This window comes from Puma concolor, chromosome A2, assembly GCF_028749965.1.
Source record: "Puma concolor isolate L17-30 chromosome A2, mPumCon1.1.hap2, whole genome shotgun sequence".
NCBI classification, from domain to species: Eukaryota; Metazoa; Chordata; class Mammalia; order Carnivora; family Felidae; genus Puma; species Puma concolor.
The window spans coordinates 10559361-10566817 of NC_141668.1; positions in this window are offsets into that span (position 1 = coordinate 10559361).

Here is a 7457-nt window from a genome sequence, read left to right on the forward strand (position 1 = left end):
GTTTTGCTTTTTTAAAATGTTTATTTATTTATTTTGATACAGAGGGAAGCAGAAGGAGTGGAGGAGGAGCAGGAGAGAGAAGGAGAGAGAGAATCCTAAGCGGGCTCTGCACTGTTAGCAAGGAGCCTGACATGCGGTTTGAGCTCACAAACCGTGAGATGGTGAACTGAGCTGAGATCAAGAGCTGGATGCTCAACCGAGTCACCCAGGTGCCCTGGGTTTTGCTTTTTTATTCTATTGGTCACCCTATATTTTTCTTATTGCAGCGTTTAGCACATTTACATTCAAAGTGATTAATGCAAGATATGTACTTATTGCCATTTTGTTACCACTTTTATAGTTATTTTCATAGTTATTTGTTCCTCTCTTGTCTTCTCTCACAGCTTGCTGGCTTTCTTAACTAATGTACTTGAATTCTCTTTATTTTTTCAAATATTTATTACCAGTTTTTGATTTGTGGCTACCATTAGTTTTATATATAACATATAATGCCTAGCAGTATATATTGATAGTTGCTTAAGTTTGAACCTATTCTCTAAGCACTAAATTTCTACTTCTTTTTGTGCTCCATTTAAGATATATAGTGTCATATTTTTATATCCTTTTATTTTGTGAAACCCTTGACTGATTTTTATAGATATACTTAATTTTACTGCTTTTGTACCTTATATGTTTACTCCTACTTACAGTCTTCACTTTCTATGCAAAGAGTCCCCTTTAATGTTTCTTGTAAGGCTTGACTGGTGGTGATGTCTTCATTTAACTTTTGTTTGTCTGGGAAACCCTTTATCTCTTCTGCTGTTCTGAAGGATAGCCTTGCTGGATAGAGTATTCTTGATTGTAGGGTTTTTTTTTTCTTTCAGTATTTTGAATATATCATGTCACTTCTTTCTGCCCTGCAATATTTCTGCTGAAAAATCCTCTTATAGTCTTATGAGGTTTGCCTTGTATGTAAGTGTTTTCTTTTCTCTTGCCTTTTTTTTTTTTAACTCTCTCTTTATCTCTGTGTTTTGCCATTTTAATTGCTATGTGTCCTGGTGTGGACTTCTTTGTGTTGATTTTGTTGGGGTCTCTCTGTGCTTCCTGGGTCTGGATTCCTGTTTCCTTCCCCAAGTTTGGGAAGTTTTAAGCTATTGTTGCTTTAAATAAATTTTCTGTTCCATTCTCTCTCTTTTCTTTTGGGATCCATATAATGTGAATGTTACTATACTTGGTGGTGTTGCTGAGTTCCCCAAGTCTATTTTCATTTCTTCTTATTTTTTTCCCTCTCTTATTCAGCTTGATTGCTTCCCATTACCCTGTCCCCCAGATTGCTAATATTCTTTTGCTTCCTCTAGTCTACTGTGTATTCCATCCAGTGTATTTTTCATTTCAGTTCTTGAGTTCATCTCTGATTGGTTCTTTTTAATGTTTTCTCTCTGTTGAGGGTCTCACCGAAGTCCTCCACTCTTTCATCAAGCCCAGTGAGGATGTTAATGACCATTACTTTACATTTTTTAATCAGGCATATTACTTATCTATTTTGTTTAGGCCCCTTACTGTCATTTTGTCCTGTTCTTTCATTTGGGACATACTCCTCCATTTCATTTTGCCTAACTCTTTGTGTCTGCTTCTCTGTGTTAGGAAGGAAAATCAGCTATGTCTCCTGCTTTTGAAATAAGTGGCCTTTTGAAGAAGAGGTTCTGTAGTGCTCTGCAGTGCAATGTCCCCTGCTCACCGAACATGGCACTTCAGGGGTTTCCAATGTGTGTTGCCTACTTTTGTGGCTGAGCCATGTTTGCCGTTAGTCCAATCATCTGTAATGACTCTCTTTGCTTATTGTGGGCAGGGTTTGGTCTACATTGTTCATGGGCCAATCTGGGGCCACCTTCACCCTGATGTGAGTGACACCAGGCATTTGCCAGAGATGCAGTAGCCCTGAACTTCACAGTACTTACCCTGTGTTATATCCTCACAAGCCTTCATCAGTGGGTGGAGCCTGCTATCAGACCATATGTCTTCCCCCAGCAGCCCACTGCTGGAGCTGCAGTTGAAATGATGTGTGCAGTTTTCTTCCTCTCTCCCTGCTTCAGGCATCACTTTGTGGTGGTGCTCTCTCCTTCGGGGTTACTTGCACATTTCCATGCTTGTGGCACTGCTTTGAATGGGCTTCTTCCAAGGGAGTGTTGAAGGATACAGGTCCACAGGAGATAGGTCAAGCATATGGTGTTAGAAAGTTTGTGCCCCTCTGCTATGGGAGGGGACCCATACCTGCTTTGGAAAACTGCTGAGGGCAGATTGGAGGGAGCAGATCTGCAGAAGGGCATAGGTGGTGCTGTAGAAAGCTAGATGGAGAGTGTTAGGGCTATGCTTCTTCCAGCAGGTGTCCTTATATCCAGGCTCAGAGGCACAGGAGGGAAATAGTGCCTACCAGCTCTTTTATTTTTGGAGAAGTCTCCTAAGGATCCCTGCCCCTGTAGCAAATGCCCTAAGATAGTAAACAAATCTTTGTGTATACTCTAGGCATTTTTTCAAACTGCTGTTTCTATGCTATACCTCAGCAGGGGCTGTTTGTTATTCTGTCTCTTTAATGGCAGGCACTCAATTTCTTCTTGCCTGCTGGCTCTCCCAGAGCTGAGACCACTGATTTTTTTTAAAGTTCCAGGTGTTAGGCATCACTGATTGTAAGAACTCATGAAGTTAAGCCCCTCTGGTTTTCAAAGACCAATGTTATGGGGATTTGTCTTCTCAGTGTAAGTTCGCTGTGCCTAAGCTGGCTGGTGTACATTCTGTTCCTCTCCCCAGTCTGGGCCTGCAGCATCTGTGCCTTTTGAGGACAGTCCCATGAGTCATTTTGACTCCTGACCATATCTTCACCCTTCCTACACTCTTTGATTTGGCCTCTTGTCTACATTTAGGTGTGGAGAATCTGTTCTGCCAGTCTTTGGATTATTTTATGCATTATTTACACTGATGTGGGTGCTTTCTAGGTGTATCACTGGGATGAGATAAAGCCCAGGATCTTCCTACTCCACCATCTTCCCACATCACAAAATTTTAAAGCAACTTTGTAGCTAGGGAAATTGAGGTTTGTTAAAAGGCAGTGAATGGGCTTCACCTTTCTGCATCTTACGAACAGAAGCACTGGATTTTTGTCCTGGATTATCTTCTCAAAGATGTTTGTATGGCACAATCTTGGAAGATAGCATTTTTCTTTGGAGCAGAGGGAAGATTTGTGTACTGCTATGTATAATGAGGATAATATATCTTTCCAGGGCAAAGGTTGAGCAGGTTTTCTTGTAGCCCATTATAAAAAACTGAATTTCCTTAGTTTGCATTTCTTCAGTTATGATGAAAAAAACCACTGCACATGCAGCATCCACCTGTGCTGCTCCATTACACAAGGGGAAACAATGCAAACATGAGTAACAGAGTCCTTCATCTCGACTCTTGACTGTCATATCATTTGCGGGCGTCTGTGCAACCACTGAAAGCTTACTTTTTAGCTTATGTGTCATGTAAAAATATCATGTCCAGGGACCCTAGAGGGCTCAGTCAGTTGAGCGTCCAATTCTCCATTTTGGCTCAGGTCATGGTCATAACCACGCCCAGGGTCATGGGATTGGAACCTGCATCCATGCTGAGCACAGAGCCTGCTTGGGATTCTCTCTCTCCCTCTGCCCCTCTCCCCACCTTGCATGCACTCTCGTTCTCTCTCTAAAATAAAAAATATGTATATCATGCCCTTTATGGCTTTTAACAAGGCTCAGAGAAAATAGGTGCAAGTAGAAATCCTGCATATGAATGAAAGTTGATGCTATTATTATGTATCTTTTTATTATAGTCAATTATTATTTAATTTCATAGAGCTACTTTTGTTAAATGTTATATATCCTGATATAATTCGTTTTTGCACTAAAAAGTACTTCATAATGCAAGAAGTCTTTACCTGTTGACTTTAAGATATTTTTCTTTAAATACTATTATGGTCTTAAGGTGGAATAATATAATTCCTTTATAATGTTTTGCGATTAACTTTTTCTAAAAAACGAAAATACATGAATGTGAAAATAAAAGTAAACATGGTAATTTCAAGTGAAGTTTTACATATATTTTCATACAGTCTTTTGTGAACACTTCTTTTTATCCAATTGAGCCCATGCCTCGAATTTTATTATTAAAAATTCCTTTATGTCAAATCTTGTTTGGAAAATATATGAGGTTAAAGATGCAATTCAATATCAATTTTATTTTATATTTTTCCACTTACTACCATACCACAAACATTTTAAAATGCTATTAAAATGCTTATTAAAAGTTACTTAACTGGTGCACATTATTCTTGGATACAAGATACACAATTTCTTGTAGACACAGTATACACAGTAATTTATTGGATACACAGTAGTTTATTTAGCATTTCCTTCGTTTTGGAAATTTTATGTTTTTTTTACCATATAAATTAAGTTGTGATGATCAGTTTTATGCATAAATTTTCATTTACAAATACAGCAAAATGATAAAATAGATTTTCAGAGGTAAAATTCCTTGCTCAAAATTTGAGTACAGTTAAAAACTTTGAGGGGTGCCTGGGTGGCGCAGTCGGTTAAGTGTCCGACTTCAGCCAGGTCACAATCTTACGGTCCGTGAGTTCGAGCCCCACGTCAGGCTCTGGGCTGATGGCTCGGAGCCTGGAGCCTGTTTCCGATTCTGTGTCTCCCTCTCTCTCTGCCCCTCCCCCGTTCATGCTCTGTCTCTGTCTGTCCCATAAATAAATAAAAACGTTGAAAAAAATATTAAAAAAAAATAAAAAAAACTTTGATTTATATTAATAATTTTTCAGAAATGTTATACCATTTTACCATTAGTGTTAAAAGAAATTTCATTAATATGGCAGGTGAAAGTTACAGGTCACACTTGGCTATATTTGGGGGGTTTTGAGTTTGTGAGGTTAAACTTGAAAAGTATATTAATCAGTCATTTATTTATATTTCCATATTTTTAAATTGCCTGACTGTGTTTTTCCCACTGTAATCCTATTCTGGCTCTCCCCACTGTGATCAATTTCTCTTTCATCTGACTCCATAAATTATTGAAGAAGAATCAGGAATTGCATACTGAAATAAACTCCATTTATTCATCCTGTAACCACATGTCCCTACACAGTATGTACATTTCGTGTTCGGATGTATCAGTATTTTGTTACTGTTTAATGTTCAATAGTCCACTGTATGAATACACCACAATTTTTTCAGTATTGATGACCATAATAATATTATAACAGCTGCCAATAATACTTCCAATTTCATTGTTGCAACTGTGCTGTCCTCCCCAAAAAGATATTTATTTTACTTCTATAGTTTTTTTTTTTAATTCTGGAAATTGGTTGTATTCTTTAGTCCTCATTTGTCAGCAGAAATTTTTCTAACTCAAGGTGCACATACATTTCTACTTTTAAATTTTCTTTTGAGTAAATTGTCAATCAAATATTCTTAGATAGATAATGTCTTCTTCCACGGCAAAGGTTGAATAGGTGTTCTTGCAGCCTATTATAAAAAAAAAAAAATGAGAGTTTCCTAAGCTTGGACTTCCTCAGCTATGATGAGAACTCATTACAACCACTGCAACATCCATCTGGTCTGCTATGCATCATAAGTGGAAAACAATGCAAATATGAGTAATAAGTTCCTTTGTCTCTGACCCACAAATATCATGTCATTTGCTAGTATCTATGAAACTACTGAAGGCTTACGTGGAATTCTATTTGCTATATAGACTAACTGTTTTTGCCCCCACCCCCATTCATATGTTGAAACCTAATCTCCAATGTGAGGGTATTTGGAGATGGAGGATTTTGGGAGATGATCACTTTGAGAGGTGATTAGGAATGGCATTAGTGTCCTTACAAAGAAATCTTAGAGAGCAATCTTATTTCTTCTGTCATATGAGATTACAACAAAAAGTGGCTATCTCTGAAACAGGAAGCAGACTCTTAGCAGACACTAAATGTGCTGGTGTCTTGATCTCAGACTCCTCAGCTTCCAGAACTGTGAGGAATCGATTTCTCTTGTTTAAAAGCCATCCAGTGTATGGTATTCTGTTATGGCAGCTTGAATGGACTAAGATACTGCTTAATATCTACTAGCAAAGAGGGCTCATGCAATTCTAAAAGTTTCCAATTAGCATATTCCATTAAAACTGGGTGAAGGGCAGGTTTAGCAGGTAACTCCTATAAAGGACACAGTATGATCTGTTCACATATAGTAGCCATTCGAAATATGCATCAGGTAAAGCCTCCTTACTCTCAGAAAAATTTCCCCAGTCACACTTCCCACTGTTACTTGACATTTATATTTGTTCTCTCTAGCATGGCATCTCTAAACCCATGCAGTTTCACACCAGAACTTTAAGCACTGTCCCTGTCTTCCACAATATTTGCTGTCTATTGAAAACAAGCCTCTTAAAATTCTAAGAAGTTATGCATATGACCTGTAGGTTATTTCATCCAAATCACTGCACATTTCCTAAGGTCCCTTGAGGGTGGTACTAATTTCTGCAATGCTGTAGGAATGAGATATGCTTCTGATTTAAGATATTGCTAGAGTGAAAAAATTCCAAAAGATTCCACTTAGGCATTCCTATTATACTGTCCATTTCTCTGTGGGTCAGAGAGCCAATATGAAAATTCTGAGTCCTGAAATATGTCTATCTTAACTATATATTCAGGACATAACCACAAGATGAGTCACTTCCTGGTCCCACTCTGAGCTCAGCTTGAACCAAGACGCCATCTATCACCCAACCCCAAATGTATGCACTTTGCCTAATGAGCTGCTGTAGCATATTTGTTGCTCAGGAGTTGGTGTCCATTCAGAGCCAGGGTCTAGGCATCTTTGAAAAGTAAGAGCATCCATTTCTCCCCACGGTACAGCCATTCTAGTAAACTGTCATACCATATTTTTTTTCCATTCATCAGCCAATGGCTATTTGGGGTCTTTCCTTGGTTTGGCTATTGTTGATAATGCTGCTAGAAACATCGGGGTGCATAAATTCCTTTAAATCAGTATTTTTGTATCCTTTGGGTAAATACCTAGTAGTGCAATTGCTGGATTATAGGGTAGTTCTATTTTTAAATTTTCGAGGAACTTCCACACTGTTTTCCAGAGTTGTTGCACCAGTTTGCATTCTCACCGACAGTGTAAGAGGGCTCCCCTTTCTTCACATCCAGGCCATACCTCTTGTTTCCTGTTTTGTTAATTTAAGCCATTCTGACAGGTGTGGAGTGGTATCTCATTGTGGTTTTGGTTTGTATTTCCCTGATGATGACTGATGTTGAGCATCAGTTCATGTTTCTCTTAGCCATCTGTATGTCTTCTTTGGAAAAATGCCTATTCATGTCTTCTGCTCATTTCTTAACTGGATTATTTGTTTCTTGGGTGTTGACTTTGACAGGTTCTTTATAGATTTTGGATACTATA